The sequence below is a fragment of the Oryctolagus cuniculus genome, chromosome X (assembly GCF_051225735.1).
Source record: "Oryctolagus cuniculus isolate XC-2025 breed Fujian yellow rabbit chromosome X, ASM5122573v1, whole genome shotgun sequence".
Classification (NCBI taxonomy): domain Eukaryota; kingdom Metazoa; phylum Chordata; class Mammalia; order Lagomorpha; family Leporidae; genus Oryctolagus; species Oryctolagus cuniculus.
The window spans coordinates 105,567,287-105,593,147 of NC_142888.1; the positions used below are offsets into that span (position 1 = coordinate 105,567,287).

Genomic DNA, 25,861 nt, shown 5'->3' on the forward strand with positions numbered 1-25,861 from the left:
GTGGAAGTTTATAAACTGCTGCAGGGGAGGTAAAACTTTACTTCTACCCTCTTAGGCTACCCTGTCTGGGCTTGAGCATTAAATTGACATTAAATCAATTAATAGGAAAAAGTCAAACAAATTTAATATAATTTTTATGTGACACAGCATCTTCATAAGGAAATAAAGACCCAAAAAGTAGCAAAATCTAAATACTTTTATATTAGGTTGAGCAAAATGAGTCAATCATGGAAAAGTAAGTAAATTATAAAGGAATTATTTTAGCAAGGTCTATACATAATTCTCTTAGCTACAAGTCCTGTTGAAGAATACTTCCTTCCTACAGGTACTGGAAGGGCATCTTTCACATGGGAATGTTATCTCATGTTTTCAGAAGCTAAAAATAGAGATTAGAATGAACTTCTTGCACGTACTGTTTTTCAAATACATTTAGCTCAAAATAAATCTTATAAAAAGTGGCATACTTTGGGTTGGCATTTGCCACTCCTCACTCTTACACTTTTCAGGATAAAAATTATAAATATACTTTTAGATTAATTCAGCATATCTATTTGCATACATGCACACACACAAATATGCACACTAGCAGTAAAGTAAAAATAGCGTACAAAACATAAGATGGTATTAAACATATTTTGTATGATCTTCACTAGTTAAAAGTGAAATGAATTAGAAAGAAAGAGTATCCTCCAGATCTATAAGTGATAACTACATATTAGGGTGGAGGACTCTTTATCATAAGCTAAATTAAATAATCAGTGAAATAGTTAATAAATTCATTGCAGCATAGTTGTAACTACATGATTTAAAAAAAAAGAAAGAGGGATCATTTTATCCAAAACCTGTACAAACACTAATGTTTTTGATTAATGGTGATTGCCAAGAAGATATCTATCTTCCTTTGTTCTATAAATTCCTTTTAGTGCCTCCTTACCATCTTCAAGACAATTCATTAGTCACAGAATTAATTGTTGCACTTCAATGCCAATGTCACTTTTTTGTAGAAATGACAACTAAGGTAATAATGCAGTGGTCTGTATCAAACTGAAATATAAATTTTGTCCATTTGTCCCTCTGCTCTTCAGATCTGCTACATGATTGCTAACATTCACAACACTGTAGTAATTGAATTACAGAACATTAGCTGCATGATTATTATGATCATAAACTGCCATAAAATGGAAGTCCACAAAATAAAATCCCAAACTCTGTTTATAAAGCAATATTACACCATAACCTCTGTTTTCATCTGTGCCCTCTGCATAAAATGCCTACCATAATTGCGTCCACAATGCGTGAATAAAATGCCTTTTAGAATTCTTTATTTCACAGAAACTTTCAAATATTGCTGTTAAATCATTGGTAGGCTCACTTCTGGGTTCCCCTTGCCTATGTTACCTCTTCAGACCAAGTCATCTATCTATTCACTAATCCCCAATTTCTATATGTAATCACACCGTAATTCCAGAGATAAAACTTACTACTCTTTCTTATTGTAGTTTCTTCTAGAGTGCTACATATGTGCTCTGTGTTATGTTGCCAAGATATGGTTCATAGATGATTAAGGCCCAAGCTACCAGTTCTTCAAAATGAGCCATAATATATCGAAAGTACTAGAGTGAAGATAGGCTTTTAAATAATGGTGCAGAGGTAAGTAAACCAATAACATACAATATACAAAAGAATGAACTCACAATGTGGAGTTATAAGCTTAAAAAAAAGAAAAGAAAAGAAAAGAAAAGAAAAAAGAAATCAAACAAGTACTAGAAGAAAACATGGGTGAACTATTCTTTAACTTTCATGTACGGAAAGGTTTTCAAACTATGAGTTAAAATTATGAAATTCTAGAGAGTGACTTATAGGACATAGGATTAAATAAATGAAAACTCAAAAAAACAAATATTCTATTGTTTGTATAAAATATAAGAATTTATAAAATTAGTATCTGCTTATTTGTACAAAATATATGCAGCAAAGCTATACTAGAAACAGTATATCAGTTATCTAGGGGTGGTAAGTACAAAAGGTAGCAAGAAAGGAAGAATTAGAACTGGGTAGCAGAGATGAGGAGGTGGCAACACTTTTTAAATATGTGAAACTCTGAAACATTGTGTGTCATACATTTTACATGGTGAACACATAAAACATAATTAATACCAACAAAGACTGAGATGAAGGAATCACATGGAATTTAAGCAAGAATAAATGAATCCAACTTATTATAAATGAGTAACCAAATCACACTGAAGGAATACAAGTAGACATAAATTGATCTAAGTAACTGTAATATGCACATAGGTTATAGATGATGAAATCTGTATTTATAATTATTGGAGAAAATTACCTAGAAATAGGAAAAGGGATGAGGCTGAAATGAATTCTTTGATATGGAATAGGATGAGAATTATAGGACAAGCTCTTGGTTACATACATGCACATACCATTATAGGTACCAATAGGTCAGAAATAGATGCATTTGTATTTTTATGTGCTTATACATATATATTTATATTTTATGTGCTCTTAGTACTTAGGGACACAAAGGAGACTGTCCCATTATCCGCTGGCAAGTCTGAGTGATGCTAGGACTTGTGGTACCAGTAGCTGTGGCTCTAGGACTATGCGATGTGAATGTGTCCTTCCTGAGGTCCTGCTAGGAGAGTGTAACTAGTGCTATAATTTATAATACCAACAGCCCTAGTCTCTGGACTGGGGGATGTGAACTGAACTATGCTCCAGTCCTCCAAAGGGTGACTCACAAGGTAAATAGCAGATTTTGCAATGGCCAAGTATGGCAAGTACATAGATACCAGAGAGTAGAACACAGGCAGCAGGAACTTATATAATTTGAATAAACCACTGAATAAATGGTTTCAATAGAATAGAAATGACAGAAGATGAAATAAGTGAACATAAATAAATAGAGTGCACCCAATTTGAATAACAGAGAGAAACTGAATTAAGAAAACAAATCAATGAGCAGTACCTGGGGAATTGGACAGGTGTTATAGAACAATAGGTTAAGCCACCATATGGGATACCTGCATCAGATATTGGAATGCCTGGGGCCAAATCCTGCCTCTTTTTCTGATCTGATTCCCTGCTAATGAGCACTCTGGGAGGCTGCAGATGATGACCTCAGCACTTGGGTCCCTGTCACCCATTTGGGAAAACTGGATTAAGTTCAAGGTTTCTGGCTTTGGTCTGTTCTAGCTCTGGGTATTATCGACATTTGGTAAGTGAATCAGAGAATGGAAGATCTCTCTCTTTCCTTCTCTCCATCACTCTGCCTTTCAAATAAATAAAATTTAAGGGAAAAAAACCTCAGAGGCTTCAGAGATAATAACAAAATATTCAACATTCATATCCTCAGATTTCCAGAGATGGGAAAGAGAAAAAACATGTGAAGATTATGTAAAAAATAATATGTGTCACCCTCCATAATCACATGAGCCACTTCCTTATAATCTCTCTCTCTCTCTCTGTGCACATGCACATGTGAGCATGAACACATACATCTTATTAGTTTGTTTCTCTGAAGAAATGTAATGCAGATTTGGTACTGATAATAGTTCTAGAGCAAAGTCATTTTAAGATGAGTTTTCTGAATTGCTTTTTGGGATTCTGGAATTGCAACATTAATCTGATTAAATTTAATTATGCTGATTATTCTGTTTCCAATAGGAAAGAGAGTGATGCTAATCCATGGCACTCTCCAGCAACAGAGATAGGCAAATTAGCACTGATGGATCCTCATTATCAACTACTTCTAGGTAACTGTGGAGAGTAACTGTGTACATGATATTTCTCAGAATCACCATCAAAAAAATGAATTAAGAATGGCTGGATGTTCATAATGTTTCTTCAGAAAGTGGAGAAAGAAAAGAGTGACTCCAGATATTCAAAATATCAGCTTAACTGCTGCATAACTGACTAGAAAATTTCTAGGTATGCTCTGAGGTTGACCCTCATCTCCTGTATGGAGTGGCCTGGCTGCTGAAAACCAAAAGCAGAATATCAACCCACAACTTGTTGAAGTGCAATGCAAGTTGAAGGCTAAGCCTCATAGAGTGTGAACAATTAAAGTGAGGGCGTTGATTGGGAAGGATCTTGGAAAGCAGAAGAGGGACACTTGAGAAGATCTAGATGATGCTGGAGACATTGAGCCCCTCAACTCTGATGAGTTTTCTTTGCCAGTGGAAGAGATCTCTCCACCTCTGAGGGGATTAAATTTTCATTGCTTGATGAAACTATAATGGCCTCCCCTAATGTAGTTGCTATGTAAGTTACTGACTATCCTCAGGACCCAAACCCAATCCCACTTTTTGTTTCCATATCCATAAGTAAACTCAACTCCTAGAAGGCAAATGAAGGTGGGATATAAAGTGTGACAAATTATCATGTGTGGTCATAAAAGAACTACTTTAATTTCCTAATTTATTCCTATGGGAATCCATGGAACATGTGTGAGAATAGATACAGTGGGAAATGATAGAAGGAACAGAAAATTAAATCAGGCCATATTTATTGATATGAACCTGACTGACAACCTAACATTCTGGACAATAGAAGTTAGCAATAAAATGAATTAAAACTACTGATATGTGATCAATGAATATTCTGGAAATTACACCAAGTAAAATAATCTAATCAGGAAAGGTTACAAACTGTTTGAATCCATTTATATAATATACCTGAAATGACAAAACTACATAAACAGAAAATTGAATACTGGTTGACAGGGGTTACAGAGAGAGGTTTTGGAGTGTGGGAAATTATTAAAGAATAGTACTAAGAATGTCTTTAGTAACGTAACTATCCATATCATGATTTTCATTGCACAAGCCTACACGTTTGATAAAAATCTCATGGGACTAAATATATGTCTTTGCCATATACCTGCAATCACAGAGGTGAAAACAAGCAATTCTGAGGTAACATAAGATCAATGGAATATTTATCAATATTCTGGTTGTAATACTGTACAATATTTTACAAGATGTTACCCACTGGTATTAACTGAGTAAGTTGTACATAAGATTTCTCTGAATTATTTCCTACATATGGAAGTGGTTCTAAAATGTTCCCAAATATAAAATTAAAAAAACTGACAATGGAAGGTAAAACATATGAAAACAAAGCAAAACAGTGTTTTCAATCAGAAGGAGCTAATGGCAAAAGCTAGGACAACTGAGTAACATAAGGTAGTATTATATTTTAAACTAGTAAATATTCATGAGTATATACTAATGAGAATAAATTATACAATAAATATATAAATGTATGTGAGAGAGAAAGTGTTATTCCATATAATACACTTCAAATTTAAAAATGGAAAGAACAGGGGAAAATAGAGGACCACAATTAAGCAAATATCATGGTAATAAAATCTAGGTAAGATCTATGGATGGGTACTAAGATTATTTTGGGTGCTAAAATTGTCAGATGCATGTTTGACGAGAAATTGAATTTGCATAGTCTCAATATATTCCCCCAAGATAGTTATCAAATGCTATGGGAAAAATAGAAAGTTTACATTGCAGAAACCCAACAGACAACAATTTAATTGAATGAATATAGTTAATATCACCAGAAATAAGATATATTGACACCATGAACTCCATGATAGAGTGCACTGAGAAAGTCAAATTATAATTCGTAAGATATTCTTGCCAAAAGTACTCCCCTACCCCAATCATGAGAAATATTTGGAAATATCAAAATTGTGAAACATTCTAAAAAGAAACAGATAGTCATCATTCAAAAATGGTTAAAATTCACAGGAAAGTGGACAGGATGACTCCTTGTACTATTTTCAACTGTTCTGTAAATATGAATTCATTAAGTTTAACAAAAATGAAACATCCATATTTATCAGTCTCAAATTTTACATTTGCCACAATTGAGAAATTGTTTAAGGGTGGTCTATCAGGACTCTAAGCTCAAAGATTGCAACTCTTTTGCATCTCTTTCTCTGATATGCATGATCTATTCTTTCTGTGGCTGCTTTCCTAAAAGTAATGTTTTCCCTCCACAGTCATATGTTCCAGAGATTGAAACCTAATTGACTTTTCCCTTTTTTCAAGATTTATTCATTAATTATTTATTTCAAACACAAAATGACAAAGTGAGGAGAGAGAGACAAAGAGACAGAGAGACAGAGATTTATATCTGCCTGTTCACTCCTCAAATGGCAGCATTAGTCCAGGTGAGGTCAGGATAAATCCAGGAGCGAGGAACTCCATCCTGCTCTCCTATATGGGTGGCAGGGGACAAGTACTTAGGCCATCTTCTGCTGCCTTCCCAGGTACATTAGCAGGAAGCTGGCTCAGAAGTGGAGTAGTGGACCTTCAGTGGTATACATATAGGATACTGGTGTCTTAAAAAGCAGGTTAACTCACTGTGCACAAACGCTGGCTCCCATCCAAGTGATTTACACCCATAATATATCCCTATTCATGACCACAATTATCAATTCTAGGATGTACATCTAAGCCAATGTGGAACAGTTCGACACAAGGATTTTTCTCAGTTCTTGCTAGAGTTATCTCAGTTCCATCTACAAGCTAGGTGTTACAATTTAAAAAGGTAACACCTGTCCATGTTAAAGTCATTTCTTATAACAAAAACGGAACTTTATTGAAAATAAAGTTGACACATAGAGAGGATAGGGCCATGTAATTAAGAATAATCTGGTGCTCGGTTAAAAAGGAAACCTGTTGAAGTGAAATGGACACTATGAGAAACAATGACTTGTTCGGCCCTTGTCCTGACTGTTGATGTACAACTTAATACTTTATCCCTTTTAGTATTTTTTTTTGTTCTACTTAATAATATTGGTTGAACTCTGTAATTAACACACAATTATTCTTAGGTGTTTAACTGAAAAGTGATCTCTGTTAAATATAATAGTAGGAATAAGAGAGGGAAGAGATATACAATTTGGGACAACCTCAAGCTGACTTGTCCCAGATGGTAGCGTTAGAAATGTGCCAGGGGTTCCAATACAATCCCATCAAGGTTGCATGTACCAATGCCATCTCACTAGTCCAAGTGATCAATTTCAGGTCACAATTGATCATAATGATAGGTCTAAGAGTCAAAGGGATCACATAAACAAGACTAGTGTCTGCTAATACTAACTGATAGAAGTAAAAAGGGAGAGAACGATCCAACATGGGAAGCGGGATACACAGCAGACTCAAGGAATGGCAGATGTCCTAAACAGCACTCTGGCCTCAGAATCACCCCTTAAAGCATTCGTATCTGGCTGAAGAGCCCATGAGAGTATTTCAGGCATGGAAAGCCAAGACACTCTGGCAAAAAAAAAAAAAAAAAAAAAAAAAAAAAAAAAAAAAAAAAACCACCTAAATGAAAGATCTCTGCGAGTGAGATCCCAGTAGAAAGAACGGGCCATCAAAGAAGGAGGTATCTATCTCTGAAGGGAGGAGAGAACTTCCACTTTGACTATGACCTTGTCTAAATAAGATAAGAGTCAGAGCACTCAAGAGGCTTCCATAGCCTTGGCAACTCATGACAAGAGCCTAGGAAGATTACTGACACCATAAACAAGAGTGTCAATTGTTAAGTCAACAACAGGAGTCACTGTGCACTTACTCCTCATGTAGGATCTCTGTCCTTAATGTGTTGTCCAATGTGAATTAATGCTATAACTAGTACTCAAACAGTACTTTACACTTTGTGTTTCTGGTGTGGGTGCAAACTGTTGAAATCTTTACTTAATATATACTAAATCGATCTTCTGTATATAAAGATAATTGAAAATGAATCTTGATGTGAATGGGATGGGAGAGGGAGCGGGAGTTGGGAGGGTTGCGGGTAGGAGGGAAGTTATGGGTGGGGGGAAGGAAGCCTTTGTAATCCATAAACTGTACTTTGGAAATTTATTTTTACTAAATAAAAGTTTAAAAAAAGAATAATCTGAAGAGGTGTCCTGGTATTGTTGCAATGCCTGAAACTGGATTGAACCTCAGAGGACAGGGGTAATTTTCTCATATGAGCTGATTAATTTCTTTTTTATTACATATAGTTTGGGGTGGGCCCTGTGATACTTACAGTCATCCCTTGGTACCCATAGCATATTGGTTCTGTGATCCCCAAAAGACACCAAAATCTGGAGGTACTCAGGTTCCTGATACAGAATGATGCAGTATTTGTATAGCAGCTATAGACATCATCTTGTATGCTATAACTCTCATTTATATTAGCTAATACAATGTAAATTCTATGTAAATAGTTGCTACATTGTAGTGCTCAGGGAATAATGACAAGAAAAAAATGTCTGCATGCTCAGTGTACAGATGCATTTTTTGAATATTTCAATTCATAGTTGCTTAAATCAACAGATGCAGAACACATGGACATGGAGTGTAACTGTAATATATACATTCCAAACCAATACTTAATATAATTACTATTCCTATGAATTCATGTACAGTGTTACAATCACTTTCTTTTTTTTTTTTGTTTTCAAACTTTTATTTAATGAATATAAATTTCCAAAGTACAGCTTATGGATTACAATGGCTTCCCCCCCCCATAACATCCCTCCCACCCGCAACCCTCCCCTTTCCCACTCCCTCTCCCCTTCCATTCACATCAAGATTCATTTTCGATTCTCTTTATATATAGAAGATCAGTTTAGCATACATTAAGTAAAGATTTCAACAGTTTGCTCCCACACAGAAACATAAAGTGAAAAATACTGTTTGATTACTAGTGATAGCATTAAATCTCAATGTACAGCACACTAAGGACAAAGATCCTACATGAGGAGTAAGTGCACAGTGACTCCTATTGTTGACTTAACAAATTGACATTCTTGTTTATGGTGTCAGTAATCACCCTAGGCTCTTGTCATGAGTTTCCAAGGCTATGGAAGCCCTCTGAGTTCTCCAATTCTTATCTTGTTTAGACAAGGTCATAGTCAAAGTGGAGGTTCTCTCCTCCCTTCAGAGAAAGGTACCTCCTTCTTTGATGACCCATTCTTTCCACTAGGATCTCACTCGCAGAGATCTTTCATTTAGGTTTTTTTTTTGTTTTGTTTTGTTTTGTTTTGTTTTTTTTGTTTTGCCAGAGTGTCTTGGCTTTCCACGCCTAAAATAGTCTCATGGGCTTTTCAGCCGGATCCGCATGCCTTAAGGGCTGATTCTGAGGCCAGAGTGCTGTTGAGGACATCTGCCATTCTATGGGTCCCATGTTGGATCCTTCTCTCCCTTTTTTATTCTATCAGCTAGTATTTGCAGGCACTATTCTTGGTTATGTGATCCCTTTGGCTCTTAGTCCTATCATTAGGATCAATTGTGAACAGAAAGTGATCACTGGGACTAGTGAGATGGCATTGGTACATGCCACCTTGATGGGATTGAAATGGAATCCCCTGGTATGTTTCTAACTCTACCGTTTGAGGTAAGTCAGCTTGAGCATGTCCCGAGTTGCACATCTCTTCCCTCTCTTATTGCCACTCTTATATTTAACAGCGATCACTTTTCATTTAAGTTTCAGCACTTAAGAAGAATTGTGTATTGATTACAGTATTCAACCAAAAGTATTAAGTAGAACAAACAAAAAAAAATACTAAGAGGGATAACATATCAAGTTGCTCATCAACAGTCAGGGCGAGGGCTGATCAAGTCACCGTTTCTCATAGTGTTCATTTCACTTTAACAGGTTTCCTTTTTGGTGCTCAGTTAGTTGTCACCTATCAGGGAGAACAAGTGGTATTTGTCCCTTTGGGATTGGCTTATTTCACTCAGCATAATGTTTTCCAAATTCCTAACAGGGATCACTTTTCAGTTAAAATTTAAACACCTATGGATAATCGTGTGTTAATTACAGAGTTCAACCAATGGTACTAGAACAAAAAAAAATACTAAAATGGATAAAGTATTACATTGTACATCAACCGTCAGGACAAGAGCTGATCAAGTCACTGTTTCTCATAGTGTCCATTTCATTTCAACAAGTTTCCCCCTTGGTGCTCACTTAGTAGTCGCCGATCAGGGAGAACATATGATATTTGTCCCTTTGGGATTGGCTCCATTCACTCAGCATGATGTTTTCCAAATTCCTCCATCTTGTTGCAAATGACCGGGTTTCATTGTTTTGCAAACTATGCAACAGATAAAGGGTTAATAACCAGAATCTAAAAGGGATCAAGAAAATCCACAAAAACAAAACAAACAATCCACTTAAGAGATGGGCCAAGGACCTCAATAGACATTTTTCAAAAGAGGAAATCCAAATGGCCATCAGGCACATGAAAAAATGTTCAAGATCACTAGCAATCAGGGAAATGCAAATCAAAGCCACAATGAGGTTTCCCCTCACCCCGGTTAGAATGGCTCACATTCAGAAATCTACCAACAACAGATGCTGGAGAGGATGTGGGGAAAAGGGGACACTAACCCACTGTTGGTGGGAATGCAAATTGGTTAAGCCACTATGGAAGTCAGTCTGGAGATTCCTCAGAAACCTGAAGATAACCCTACCATTCAACCCAGCCATCCCACTCCTTGGAATTTACCCAAAGGAAATTAAATTGGCAAACAAACAAGCTGTCTGCACCTAAATGTTTATTGCAGCTCAATTCACAATAGCTAAGACCTGGAACCAACCCAAATGCCCATCAACAGTAGACTGGATAAAGAAATTATGGGACATGTACTCTATAGAATACTATACAGCAGTCAAAAACAATCACTTTCTTTTATTAAAAAGGGATTTATATTGTTTAATTGAAAGGCAGAGTTAGAGAAAAAGAGAAGGATTTATAGAGTGATCTTTGACCCATCTATTCACTCTCAAAATGGCCACAACATCCAGGGTTGGGCCAGGCTGAAGCCAGGATCCAGGAGCCAGGAGCTTCATTTGGGTCTGCCATGTGGGTGCGGGGGCCCAAGGACTTGGACCATCTTACATTGCTTTCCCAGGTGCATTATAAGGGAGCTGGGTTGGAAGTGGAACAGCTGGGATTCCATCTGTTGCCATTATGGGATGTCATATTCACAGGTGGTAGCCTCACCTGCTACGACACAACACTGGTCCCCTCGAATCATTTTCACCACAGCACCGATGACTACCATCAGCATATAGAATATAGCTTATTTCATCCCTGACTCTAGTATGTGAAACACTGTACCTGAGTTTTTGGAGGACACATCATTGAATGTGAGAGAGTTCCTGCTGTGGAGGAATGTCCAGGCTACCAGAGTAGTTAAGAGATACACAAATAACCAGAAGGTAGAAAATAGCAAAACGATAAGTAGGAACAAGTTAAATATTATAAGCATTAAGAAGAAAAAATATTATAGTTTGGTAGGTCAGAAAGACTAAATGGGAGAAGTGTCATTTGAGTATAGCTTTTAGGAATGAATGAGAATTAGATATTTGCATATGGATGAGCAAAGTTCAAAAATAGAGAAAAACATTGGCAGAAGCTCAGAAATTTTCAACAAGAGTAGTTCTGCTATGTTTTTCTAGTTTAATGTGCATAACAAATTTATGTAAGATTTTAAATTAAGAAAGCAATTTCTGTGTAATTTTTAAAAATTTATATGTATTTATTTATTTGAAAGGCAGAGAGAGAGGAGGGACAAAGAGAGGCAGAGAGAAAGATTTTCCATCTGAAGATTCAGTCACCAAATGGCCACAATGTCCAGTGCTGGGCCAGACCAAAGCCAGGATCCAGGAGCTTCTTCAGTATCTCCCACACAGGTGGCAGGGGCGTAAGCACTTGCAGCATCTTCTACTGCTTTCCCAGGCACATTAGCAGGAAGCTGGATTGGAGGTAGAGCAGCTGGGATTCGAACCAGTGCTCATAGTGTTGCTGGCATTATAGGCAACAGCTTAACTCCTGTGCCACAAATCTTGCTGGGAAAAGTAGATCTCCATGTGCAGAAGTATGAAATTAGACCCCTACCATACATCTTATGTGAGAATCCACTCAAAATGGATCAAGGACCTAAATCTATGATCTGATGTCATCACATTTCTACAGAACATTGGGGAAACCCTACGAGACACTGGCATAGGAAAAGACTTCTTTGACAAGAACCCAGAAGCCTAGAGAATCAAAGCCAAAATGGACAAATGTGATTACATAAAGGTGAGAAGCTTCTGTACTCCAAAAGAAACACTCAGTAATGGGGGAAAACATTAGCAAATTATGCAACTGTTAAATGATTAATATCTAGAATCTATAAAGAGCTCAAGAAACTCAATAACAACAAACCAAACAACTCAGTTAAGAAATGGTCAAAGGACTTGAACAAGCATTTTTCAAGCGTCCAACACACATGAAAAAATGCTCAGGATTACTAGCTGACAGGGAAATGCTAATCAAAACCACAGTGAGGTTTCACCTCACCCCAGTTAGAATGGTTCTCATATAGAAATCAACAAACAACTGGGGAGGATGGGGGAGGTAACCTAATCAACTGTTGGGGGCAATGTAAACTGCTTCAGCCACTGTGAAAGACAGTATGGAAACACCTCAGAAATCTGAATACAGACCTACCATATGATCCAGCCATCCCAGTCCTAGGAATTTACCCAAGGGAAATGAAATCAGCATATGAAAGAGTGATCTGTACCCCCATGTTTATTGCAGCTCAATTTACAATAGGTAAGATATGGAATCAACCCAGATGACCATGAACTGATGACTGGATAAAAAGATTATGGTATATATACACACTAGGGAGTACTACACAGGAATAAATAAAAAGAAGTCCTGTCATTTGCTACAAAATGGATGCAACTGAAAACTATTATATTTAGTGAAATAAACCAGTACCAAAAAGACAAATACCATGTGTTCTCCATGACCTGTGGCAACTAATAGAATACCTAAAAGTAATCTATAGAGGTAAAATTGACACTTTGAAATGCAATGATTTTGAACAGCCCTTGTCTCCACTGTTCAGGAACAGTATTTTTTTTTTCTTCACACTATTTGTTGAACACTTTACTAAGGGTAGGGATAATCTTATGAGTATAAAGTTAACTGAAAATAGATCTTTGTAAAAATTAAGAATGAGAATAGAAGAGGGAGGCGGAAGAAAAATGGGACCGTGGGTGCAAGGGAGGGTAGGGTGGGTCAGTCACTGTTCCTAAATTTGGATATATGAAATGCATGAAGCTTGTATAACCTAAGTAAAATTTTCCTAGGTTTAAAATGAGAGGGGGTGGCGCTGTGGTACAGGAGGTTAATCCTCCGCCTGCAGTGCTAGCATCCCATATGGGCATATGGGCGTCTATTCTAGTCCCAGCTTCTCCTCTTCCGATCCAGCTCTCTGCTGTGGCCTTGGAAAACAGTAGAAGATAGTCCAAGTGCTTGCGCCCCTGCACCCTAGTGAGAGACTAAAAAGAAGCTCCTGGCACCTGGCTTCAGATCATCCAAACTCCAGCCATTGCAGCCGTTTGGAGAGCAAACCAGCAAATGGTAGGCCTTTCTGTCTTTCCCTCTCACTGTCTATAACTCTATCAATTAATTAAATAAAATATTTTTTAAAAATGGGCAACCTCCTTTTGTATTTCCCTGGAAAAAATTAAAGAAATAAAGATAGTACAGTCAAGTGTTTGCTGCTCTGAAAATACTAAAAACAAAAGGGCAAAGCTTGGTTTTGAATCCTCCGAATATCATTGACTAGTGGTTTGGTTTTGGGCTATTTGTTAGCATTTTTTGAAAGTTTCATTTGTCTTAGGAATATGATCTTCCTATTTATATATATTATAGATACAGAAATATGTTCTATATCTATATAGAATATAAATACATATTTGTATATATTTATATAGAGGAAGTTCATATACACGATACAAAACGAAACTTCTATTTATATATATAAAACACTTATTGTATATATCTCACATATATGTTATATAAATAATTTCTTTCGAGATATATATATATATACATGTTATATATCTCTAAAATGTGTTATCTCCCTATATAGGTATAATATATAGTTATAATTATAGAGTTCTATAAGGTTATATTTATATATTTATATATATGGTGAACATACATATTGGTCTGTACATGTACATATAAAGTTAACATATGTATGTCAACATGGTTAGTATATTCACACATGTTACTCTTTTCACAAGATAATTGAAATATTGTCAATACATATAAATCCTTTAGTGTCATATCTGAAATATACTATGTCTTCATTATAAATGTGGTGAAGTCAGCTGCATGGAATGTTCAAAATGCCTATTAAACACATTTATCTATTTTTAAAAAGTAGTCCTGGGGCTGACACTGTGGCTTAGTTAGGTTAAAGCACCGGCCTGCAGTGCCAACAGCCCATATGAGCACTCGTTCAAGTCCTGGCTGCTCCTCTTCCAACACAGCTTCCTGCTAATGCACCTAGGAAAGCAACAGAGGATGGCCCAAGAGCTTGGGCCCCTGCACCCATCTGGGAGACCTAGAAGAAGCTCCTGGCCCCTGACTTCAACCTGGCCCAGCCCTGGCTATTGTGGCTATTTGCAGAGTGAACCAACAGATATACTCTCTAGATCTAGATCTAGATCTAGATCTAGATCTCTCTCTCTCCCTCTCCCCCATTCTTTAACTTTGCCTTTCACACAAATAAATAAATATTTAAAGGAATTAGTCCCTTGGGGCTGCTGTTGTGACGTAGCAGTTAAAGCTGCCACCTGCAGTAGCAGCATCCCATATTGGCATTGGTTCAGTCCCAGCTGCTCCACTTCTGATCCAGCTGTCTGCCATGGCCTGGGAAAGCAGAAGATGGCCCAAGTCCTTGGGTCCCTGCACCCATGTGGGACACCTGGAATAAGCTCCTGACTCCTGGCTTTGAATCATCAGAGCTCTGGTAGTTGCAGCCATTTGGAGAGTGAACCAGTAGGTAGAAGATCTACCTTCCTCTCTTTCTCTCTCTCTCTCTCTCTCTCTCTCTCTCTCTGTGCCTCTCTGTAACCCTGCCTTTGAAATAATTAAATATTTTTGTAAAAAATTCAGTCCTAATAGAACTTTCTTAGATAAGCTGTCCTGGTTCATGTAATATATAGCAAAGCAAAATTTACAAATCAAGACACAGCTGACTTGTCTGGGAAATGGTACACAAGTACAATGTACCCACATAGAAACTGGGCACTAGAATAGCCAACAACTTCTGAGGTGGTTGGATATAGCTCAAACACAGTGAGTGGTAATAAGCCAGCCAGATCAAAACATAATCTGAGAAGGAAAAATGACAGACCAATAAAGGAAAGGCATATTACTCAGCTGAGTTTGCTGTCCAGATGATAATGAATGGTTTTCTGTGATTACCACTGTACATCCTAGTGTTAGAAATTCCAAGATCCGTGTTAAGAAGTGGCAAATTTGGTTATTTTTCAGATTCATTGCAATGAATTTCTATCATTAGATGTAATCTGTGATTTATTTCCTTAAAATCAAAGGAACTTTATAGCTTAACCTGTATGCTCTCATTAAATGACACTAATGCAGTAGTAGTAGCATAAAGTGAAACTATGCAGCAAAAACAATGAATGAGATAAAAGAATCAAGTACAATTAAAAATGAATACTCATTATGCACCTGAAAAATGCATATGTTGTCATTAATCTTCACAACTACCCAGTGAGATGGGACTCTTCTTGGAGATGAAAAAACTAAAGCATCAGTAATGAGTATTGTCCCAAATCATATCAATTAAGAGTAGAGGGTCATTTTCTTCCCACACTCTATGCAGCATAAGACAAGTGCTCTTCTACTTTTAGTATTGTAGGCTACTATTCAATTATCACAAAACAGGTCTTTATCCTCATTTGTGGCTTTCAAGAGTATCATCCTGTTATCCCAAAACTGGCCTTTATCCTAATCACTTGCTTTCAAAGACTACCATCCTCTATTAAGCTGCAGATCATTTGTGGTGAATCAAAGCTTAACAGATTACTCATTGCTAATTAAATAGCCTGATTCTGTCCACTGAAGCTAATGCATTAAAGTATTTAATGTTTGTTTGGTAAACTGCTTTACTAAATGCTCCTTTGACTTTTATTGGTAATAAACATTAAGCATTTATGGCCTGTGAAAGCAGCTTCCCATCCAGCTTATGCTGCTACTATTTACAGTTTGTTAATGAAATTCCATTAACTTTCTTCAAATCAAAAGTTGTTTTTGTTCACCTCTTTAACTTTTATTGTATGGCACAGAGAATAACTCACCAAAAGTTGAATGAACTATGCTTTTACTAGTTATTTTTTATAAAAAAAAAAATACTTCACTAAACCCGGTACACTTTTTAGGATTCAATGACAAGCCTCTAGACTAGCAAGAGATCTAGTTCTCATCATTCATTAGCTCACAGCTTCTTCTAGCTGCCTTGTAGTCCTGCTTGAGTAAATCCAGGTTTCAGCACTAATAACCAAGCCAAAGAATACGTTTTTAAAAAAATTATTTATTTGAAAGGCAGAGTTACATAGAGGCGGAGGCAGAAAGAGAGGCAAAGAGGTCTTTCATGCACTGGTTCACTTCCCAAATGGCCGCAATGACCAGGAGCTGAGCTCTTCCAAGGCCAGGAGTCAGGAGCTTCTTCCAGGTCTCCCTCGTGGGTGCAGGGACCCAAGGACTTGGGCCATCTTCCACTGCTTTCCCAGGCCACAGCAGAGTGCTGATTCAGAAGAGGAGCAGCCGGGTCTCGAATCGGCACCTATATGGGATGCCGGCACCCCAGACGGAGGCTTAGCCTACTGTGCCATAGCACTGGCCCCAAAGAATTCTGATTTCCTCACTTTCACAGTGATTAGACTCCTTTTAATCTGAATTTTCTTTTTCTTTTTCTTTTTTTTTTTTTTTTGACAGGCAGAGTGGACAGTGAGAGAGAGAGACAGAGAGAAAGGTCTTCCTTTGCCGTTGGTTCACCCCCCAATGGCCGCTGCAGCTGGCACGCTGCGGCCGGCGCACGGCGCTGATCCGATGGCAGGAGCCAGGGGCTTCTCCTGGTCTCGCATGTGGGTGCAGGGCCCAAGCACTTGGGCCATCCTCCACTGCACTCCCGGGCCACAGCAGAGAGCTGGCCTGGAGAGGAGCGACCAGGAAAGAATCCGGCGCCCAGACAGGGACTAGAACCCAGTGTGCCAGGGCCGCAGGTGGAGGATTAGCCAATTGAGCCGCAGCGCTGGCCTAATCTGAATTTCCTTTCAGACCTTCTGCATTACTCAGCTTTTTGTACTGATAACGAAATAATTGAAGCAACCTAACTTTATAAAGAAGTTATTTTGACCCACTGTTTTCAAGGTCTAAGCTCAAGAATACATGGCCATGTTACTTAGTCTCTGGTGAAGGAGGCTGATGGCAGGAGCATGCAGCAGAGCATGAGGTCACATCACACAAAGTCAGGAAGCAGAGTGAGAGGTTCTGCCCAAACTAAGGCTTCGTAAAACAATACTGTTGTGAGAACCACTTTCCAAAGGCATACCAACAAGGCCTAAATACCTCCACCTAGGCTCTACCTGCTGACGTGTACAGCACCTCCCAATAGGTCCATCTTGGGGACCAGACATTTAAACACATGGCCCTTTAGGGGATATTCAGCATTGAAATTGCAGCACCTTCTGAATACAGATTTCTTAAAAATCTGATTAATTTTCATCTTCACGTTGAGCTCTTCCATGAGGAAAAATGAGTAAAAAGTTTTGGAGTCACAGGCATGATCCAGAAACTTTAGAAAACAGATTCAATTCTCTAAGCATGTCATCTTGGAATTGTCTTCGTTAAGTTGGAGAAAGCACACTTACTTCATTTGCAAGCACACTTAATGGCGTTTTCCAAAAACAAAATAACAAAGAAATATTTAAGTTCAAGTTTTCCAATTTGTTCTTGCTTTGAGTTCCTGACTCGTTTAGACATGATTAAAAAAGGTGGATCCTCCCGACTGAAAAGCCCATGAGAGTATTTCAGGCATGGAAAGCCAAGACACTCTGGCCAAAAAAAAAAAAAAAAAAACCTAAATGAAAGATCTCCACGAGTGAGATCCCAGTGGAAAGAACAGGTCTTCAAAGAAGGAGGTACCTTTCTCTGAAGGGAAGACAGAACTTCCACTTTGACTATGACCTTGTCTAAATAAGATAAGAGTCGGAGAACTCAAAAGGCTTCCATAGCCTCGGAAACTCATGACTGGAGCATAGGGAGATTACTGATGCCATAAACAGGAGTGTCAATTTGTAAAGTCAACAACAGGAGTCACTGTGCACTTACTCCTCATGTAGGATCTCTGTCCTTAATGTGCTGTACATTGAGACTTAATGCTATAACGAGTACTCAAACAGTATTTTTCACTTTGTGTTTCTATGTGGGTGCAAACTGTTGAAATCTTTACTTAATGTATACTAAACTGATCTTCTGTATATATAGAAAATTGAAAATGAATCTTAATATGAATGGAAGGGGAGAGAGAGCGGGAAAGGGGAGGGTTGCGGGTGGGAGGGAAGTCATCGGGGGTGGGGGAGCCAATGTAGTCCATAAGCTGTACTTTGGAACTCTATATTCATTAAATAAAAGTTAAAAAAAAATGAAAAAAAGGTGGATCCTCAAATGACTATTGAATATACGTAAAATGACGAAAGGATATTCTTTTCTTTTTTTAGGATGCTAATTTCTAAAATGACTGATAAATTCATCCTCTGAGGGTAGCTGTATCCCCAGTCACTCAATAGGCAATGGGATCTAGGGATGTTCTGACCTTTCAAGGAAGCCACCTAGCACATAAACTACAAATAAAAGAAAGGCACAGTCCCTTATGTGCTGTGTCAATGTTCAAAGAGAATGTCAAAAGACTTGTGAAATCCAGATCCCTCATTCTATTATTCACTTCACTCAACACTTTTGAGTAGACAGACACACATTTTGGAATGCTAGTTTTACCTGGGTTTACATTATGAATTTCTGAAGACTAATTTATCTTACAGAAGTATTTTAGCATAAATTTCACCTGTAACAATTTTTAAGAATTACTGTAGCAAACATGAGTTGATTCTGAGAACAAATGATTTGTATTGATAACAGAGAAGGGATGATTTATCCTGGTAATATCAAATACCTGTCTGGGAATCTGTAAATTGTCTTGGTCTATCACGTGTAGTCATTAGGTAGTCGAAATGAAGCAAAGAGATTCAAGTGTGGAAAAGAAGTCATATATTTTCTTACCAAACACAAATTTGCCTTTGTTAGAAAATTGCCCTAGCTTTGTATTAGTCTTGAGGAAGACTTCCTCTAGGCAGCTGGCATAAATCATAGTTGTAGTGAGCATTCTGTTTGTCTTTACTTTAAATGCAAGTTAGGAACAACACAATAAAAATTTTCTATCAATTTACATAATAAATGACTTTGAGGCAATCATTTCTATTTCTTCATCAATCAAGAGGTAAGGCAGATCTAAGTCAAAAACAGAGTTTGTGGGTTGCTTTATTTATTTGGAAGTCAGAATTACAGAGAGAAAAAACAGAGTTTGTGGGTTGCTTTATTTATTTGAAAGTCAGAGTTACAGAGAGAAGGAGAGAGAGAGAGAGAGAGAGAGAGAGAGAGAGAGAGAGAGAGATATCTTCCATCTGCTGATTCACTCCCAAATTGGCCACAATGGTCGGCGCTGTACAGATCTGAAGCCAGGAGCCAGGATCTTTTTCCCAGTCTCCCACACTGGTGCAGGGCCCAAGGACTTGGGCCATCTTCCACTGCTTTCCCAGGCCATAGCAGAAAGCTGGATCGGCATCCATATGGGATGCCAGCACTGTGAGCAACTGCTTTACCTGCTACACCACAGCGCCAGCCCCACTGGATGGAAGACATCTTTCTATCTCTATCTCTATCTCTATCTCTATCTCTATCTCTCTATCTCTCTCTATATATAATATCTGTTAGCATCTTTTGAATAAGCAAAAATAAGCTTTAAAAATTAAAAAATTCAGATGGATTTTATTGTTTGCAATATACTTAGAAATTTTGTTCAGAAACCTTTATAATACCTCAGAAAGTCTGCTAGCCTCACTTCATTCTATGATAGTCATAATACTATAAATCCTATCATAAAATACCTATAACATAAACTCATCCACTATACAACCAAATAGGTAATTATATCACAACCCTTCTTCTGTTAAGACCTAGGAAATTGCTTTCCATTTAACTTAATGTGTGGATCAAACTGTGAGGCTCCTATTTATTTGGCCTACTCCCCTAGGGTCACTAAAATTGGTCAATTCCTTTGAATAGGATATGAATTAACTAACTAACCTATTCTCTTATCTTCATATGTAGTTACAAGTAATACTAACCATACTGCTCAGAAATTACTAAAAACCTACTCAATATAATGTAAATATCTGAATATAGTACTCAAGAAAGGTGCCCTGACTCCTATATAACTCCCATGATGTTCTCATCTTATGGCCTTATTTCTGCAATTATTGGGAAGAATCTGCCTCCCTGCCACCAATTCTACTATGCCCTGACTAAAATGTTTTTAAAGGTTAGGATCAATTTTTTTTTGTTTACCAACCCACAATCCTTACCATCTAACTTTCTAGCTTGTCGCTCCCCCTCTTCGTGGAGGAACGACACAGGACCCTGCGCTGTTCTTTTGTCTGCTCGGCCCTCCCCGGGTTTGCTGCTGGTTCTTCCCGGGTTGGCTACTATCCCTTCCACCTCCGTGGAAGGGCAGTTCCCCCTGGCCGCATTCCCCACTTCCGCAGGGGAGCGGCACATCGCCGGCCGGCTCTTCTCGGGGGCTGCACAGGTGTTCCCTTAGATGTTCCCCATAGATGTTCCTGGTGCATGCCATCTCTCTCCTCCTTTATAGTCCTCCTCCGCCAATCCCAACTCGGCTGCCCACACGCCGAGTACGCTGCTCTCCAATCAGGAGCAAGTCCTACAGTTTATTGGTTGAACTGGAGGCAGCTGGGTAGAAGCTGTTTTCTCCTCTCCCAGTGCCATATTGTAGGAGAGCAGATGCATAGAATAAGTCTTAATTCCAGTAACTTAGTCTAGTCCGAGCTGCTCCCCACAGAGGAGAGCAGATGCATAGAATAAGTCTTAATTCCAGTAACTTAGTCTAGTCCGAGCTGCTCCCCACAGATCCCCCTTTCTTTTTATTTTTTTGGCGTTGATACGCGCCTGTCTTCGGTGTCCCGCGGCACACACTCTGCTCTACTTGCTAGAGTTGCCACAGGCTCTTACAAGTCCTATCAATCAGGCAAACCGAATCCGGGTCCTCTCTTCGCCATGTTGTGAGGAGGTTTTTAGGCGCTGATGCGTGCCTGTGTTCGGTGCCCTGCAGCGCATGCTCTGGTCGAGCCTGCAGGGGCTTACAAGCTCTATCAGGCAAACCGAATCCAAGCCTTCTCATTGCCTTTTTGTGGGGAGGCCTTACTGATGTTAATTCGTGCCTGTCTTCGGTGACCTGCGGCGCATAAGCTGCTAGCTGCCCGCAGGTGCTCATCGCCTCACTTGATTAGGCAGACCGAATCCAAGCTCTCACATTGCAGTGTTGTAGGGAGGCCTTTTTATTTCTCTATTTCTCTATCTCCGGGCATTCCTATTTCTCCCATTTTACTTCTATCTTCCAGCATTCCTATTTTTCTCACTTTACTTCTAAACTTCTGTTTCTCTTATCCCTGCGGCTTCCCGCTCTCATTCTTATCCCCGCGGCTTCCCGGCTGCGCCCGCCCCGAGGCTGCTTCTCGGCGGCTTCCTGGCTGAGCCGCTTCAGCCCGCGCCTCTCTCATCTGCGCAGCTTCCCGGCTTTGCGCGGCTTCCCGGCGCCTCGCCCCGCCGGCGGGTTCCCGGCTCTGCGCGCACGCTCCGCGGTCTCCACGCACTTCGCGCCCGCACCACGGCCTCGCGCCAACGCCCCGTGCTCTCTCTGCACGCGGCGGCTTCCGCGAATGTTTCCGCCACCACCGGCATTCAGTCCAAGTTCCCCGGACTAACCTGGCGAATTCTGGCGGCCCACGTCTCTGCCTCTGGTTCCAGATCTTCGCCTCTTGCTCCCCAGGGTGACTTGAAGAATTCCAAGATGGCTTGGCCTGCACTCGCGGCTTCATCCTCCCTAACATTTCTCTCTACCCGGTATGTTTCCTTAAGTTTTCTTCCAACAATATTCCTCTCATTTCTCCTGGCTACTCCCCACAGTCCGTATCCGAGTCCAAGCCTCCTCCAGGTTTCACTTTCGCTTTCAATCTCCTAGCTTCCCCACCATAGTCCGCATCCGAGTCTATGAAAGCTTTCACTTTCGCTTTCAAATCCTAACTTCTTTCCCACAGTCCATATCCAAGTCTATGCCTAGGCTTTCAATAGCTTCTTCCGGCACCTTTCTCGTCCGGCTTTCCCCTAGGCTCTTCGCTAGTCTCTCTCTCCGGTAATTTTCCACTTCTTCCCGTTTCTTCCCTCCTAGGTTTCCTATCCGAGCTAGGTTTCCTATCCGAGCTAGGTTTCCTATCCGAGCTAGGTTTCCTATCCGAGTCACGGCACCATTATGTCGCTCCCCCTCTTCGTGGAGGAACGACACAGGACCCTGCGCTGTTCTTTTGTCTGCTCGGCCCTCCCCGGGTTTGCTGCTGGTTCTTCCCGGGTTGGCTACTATCCCTTCCACCTCCGTGGAAGGGCAGTTCCCCCTGGCCGCATTCCCCACTTCCGCAGGGGAGCGGCACATCGCCGGCCGGCTCTTCTCGGGGGCTGCACAGGTGTTCCCTTAGATGTTCCCCATAGATGTTCCTGGTGCATGCCATCTCTCTCCTCCTTTATAGTCCTCCTCCGCCAATCCCAACTCGGCTGCCCACACGCCGAGTACGCTGCTCTCCAATCAGGAGCAAGTCCTACAGTTTATTGGTTGAACTGGAGGCAGCTGGGTAGAAGCTGTTTTCTCCTCTCCCAGTGCCATATTGTAGGAGAGCAGATGCATAGAATAAGTCTTAATTCCAGTAACTTAGTCTAGTCCGAGCTGCTCCCCACAGAGGAGAGCAGATGCATAGAATAAGTCTTAATTCCAGTAACTTAGTCTAGTCCGAGCTGCTCCCCACACTAGCTCACATTTTTCTTGATGTCTCTTTCACTTTTTTCTGTATTATTTATTTATGATATATGTATTTTGCATGTAACATTTGTATATAAAAATGCTAGTTATTATTATTAGCATTGACCGCTTACATAAGCATGTGCTTGCTAAGTAGCATTTTAAATATTTTATATGCATTCACCAATTTAGTTTTCATTAACTCCCTATCAGGTAGGTACTATTATTATCCCAATTTTACATACCAGGAACTGATAAAAAAGAGTGGTTAGTGACTTCCAAAAATCTCAGTTCTGTAAGTGACAGGGCTGAGATTTCAATGCACACAAGTTGCTTCCAAAGTTAAGTATGCTTTCTCATCTACAACTATATACTGTAGAAAAGTTAGAGAATACAAATAAATCAAAGAAAACAACACTTGAAAATACTTTTTCCTACCTATTAGACATAGTCACTGTGAACATTTTGGCAGTTTTGGCTATATTTGCATTATTTTAAAAGTCTGATTATATACATACAGTATATAGCCAATATCATGAAAAACTAGTGATTATATAGTACTAATTATTGGGTTCACTACTCACTAGGATAATTTTATCCTATTTTTCATCATTCTATTCACTTTTGTGATAAAATGCATATATATGTGTATATATATATAATATATAACCATTTGTGAAGTGAATTCTTTCAATGAAATATTCATTTTTTGAGATTTTGGATACAGAAAGTTAAAATAACACATTATTTTGGCTATAATCAGAGTTTATGTCTAATGATTTGAATGTAAAATATTACCTACAATGTATTTTGTGCTTATCTCTACTTGCTAGCATTTCAATGTGGTCCATTGAATAACACTTTATAATAATTTAACTTTGACATAACTTAATATTTCTAGGCCAAAGAGGAAGGAATAGACATACATGAACACTGTCCATGTAACCTTGAAAAATTTTGGCAACTATATCTTCTATACCTGTGTATTCAACTTTATCTTCATGGAATTATTCTGAATATTGTACCCCATATTTGCATCTATTCTCAACAGTCACTAATAAAAATCCATTTTAATATATGCAGGATCTTAAAAATTTCAAGGAAAATTATGCATGGATTTAGCAAAAATTTTGCCTCATAGTAATGTACCTTTTAATTACATTTTTCCAACTTTTTAAAAGTGTCTTCATATGCTTGCAAAAGCAACTATCTTAGGTTAACAACAGTTCTTTCTGATGACACTTTTGAGAACTATGGAAATTAGAACCAATACATACATAGAACAGAAGGGTTATAACTTATATCATCTCCAAAGCTGATTAAAAGAACTGCAATCATGGGGCTGGAGCTGTGTTGTAGTGAGTAAAGCCACCAGCTGCAGTGCCGGCATCCCATATGGGCGCCATTGAATTTAGGCTGCTCCACTTCTGATCCAGTTTTCTGCTATGGCATGGAAAAGCAGTAAAGGATGGCCTAAGTCCTTGGTCCCCTGCACCCACGTGGGAGAGCCAGAAGTTGTTCCTGGCTTCCGGCTTTGGATCAGTGTAGCTCTGGCTGTTGTGGCCATCTGAGGAATGAACCAGCAGATGGAAGACCTTTCTCTCTCTCCCTCCCTCCCTTCCTCTGCCTCTTTGTAACTTGGCCTTTCAAATAAATTAATTAATTTAAAAATTTTAAAAACTTCCATTCATAATGTCTGGATCAGTCAAGTCCCATTCTGTTTCCCATTTATACTGAGAAAAACAGAGGCCTTTTGTCTGGCTAAAACCCACAGGTTTTTTCCTAAACAAAAAGGCAATGGAATATTAACCTACCAGGTATTCCTGCCAAGAGTATTATAGATCAAGGGAGCCAAGCATTATCAGAGGTAATTTTGGATCCTGCCAGGGATAACAGATAAAACTATACAAAAGAAATAAAGATGAGTGGCTGACTCTGGGATTATTCAGCTGGATAAAATTGGGAAAATCCCTTTGAAATGTGGGAATGGAGTCCAGACAAAGAGTCAGTGAGATACACAACTAATAGAAACCAAGAGGGCAAGGCAATTTTATATGCAATAGATGGCTATGCACCAACATTGCAGCACAGAGGCATAAGCCTCTGCTCTGGACTCCTGCATCTCATATCTGATTGTCATTTTGAGTTCCAGTTGCTCAACTTCCAATCCAGTTCCCTGCGAATGCACCTGGGAAAGCAACAGAAGACGGCCCAAGTACTTGTGTCACTGCTACCCACATGGGAGACCTGGATAGAGTTCCTGGCCCCTGGCTTCAGCCTGGCCTAACCCCTACTATTCCCAACATTTGAAGAATGAACCAACAGCTGCAAGATCTCTTTCTTTTTGTCTCTCCTCCTTTGTCACTCTTTCAAATAAATAAATAAATCTAAAAAGAAAAAGAGGATATCTTTATGCACTACCTCACTCAGACAATCCAGCACAACTTTTCCATAATTGCTAAGTGGTAGGTTCTGGTCTGAAACTCATTATTCAATAGGTGAACATAGATTTTACTTGGATGAAGTTTTCTTTTTTCTAAATTAGTGTTTCTGGCAATATAAAAGACTATATACACCAAGAAAACCTCTTGACACAGACCAATTTAAAATGCTGGATGAATTATTTTAAATATATTAAAATGATTCTAAAGACTGCCTGCATCCCATAGCTCTTGGCCTGATTCCTCCATCTTCAAGGCCAACAGTGGTAGTAGCTTAGTACCTCTCATGTTGGCATCACTCAGGATCTTCACATCTCCTTCTTCCCCTTTTAAGGATCTTCTGATCGCATCAAGCCC

The 25,861-nt window shown here is 39.0% G+C and overlaps 1 long non-coding RNA gene across 1 annotated transcript; it reads left to right on the forward strand.

The window, feature by feature from the left end:
• Nucleotides 1-19,077: 19,077 nt before the first annotated feature.
• On the forward strand, nucleotides 19,078-25,463 carry LOC149119714 (uncharacterized). The gene is made up of 2 exons (XR_016227611.1): nucleotides 19,078-22,120; nucleotides 25,210-25,463. It is a non-coding gene; the product is annotated as an uncharacterized LOC149119714 (long non-coding RNA).
• The last annotated feature ends 398 nt before the right edge of the window (nucleotides 25,464-25,861 follow it).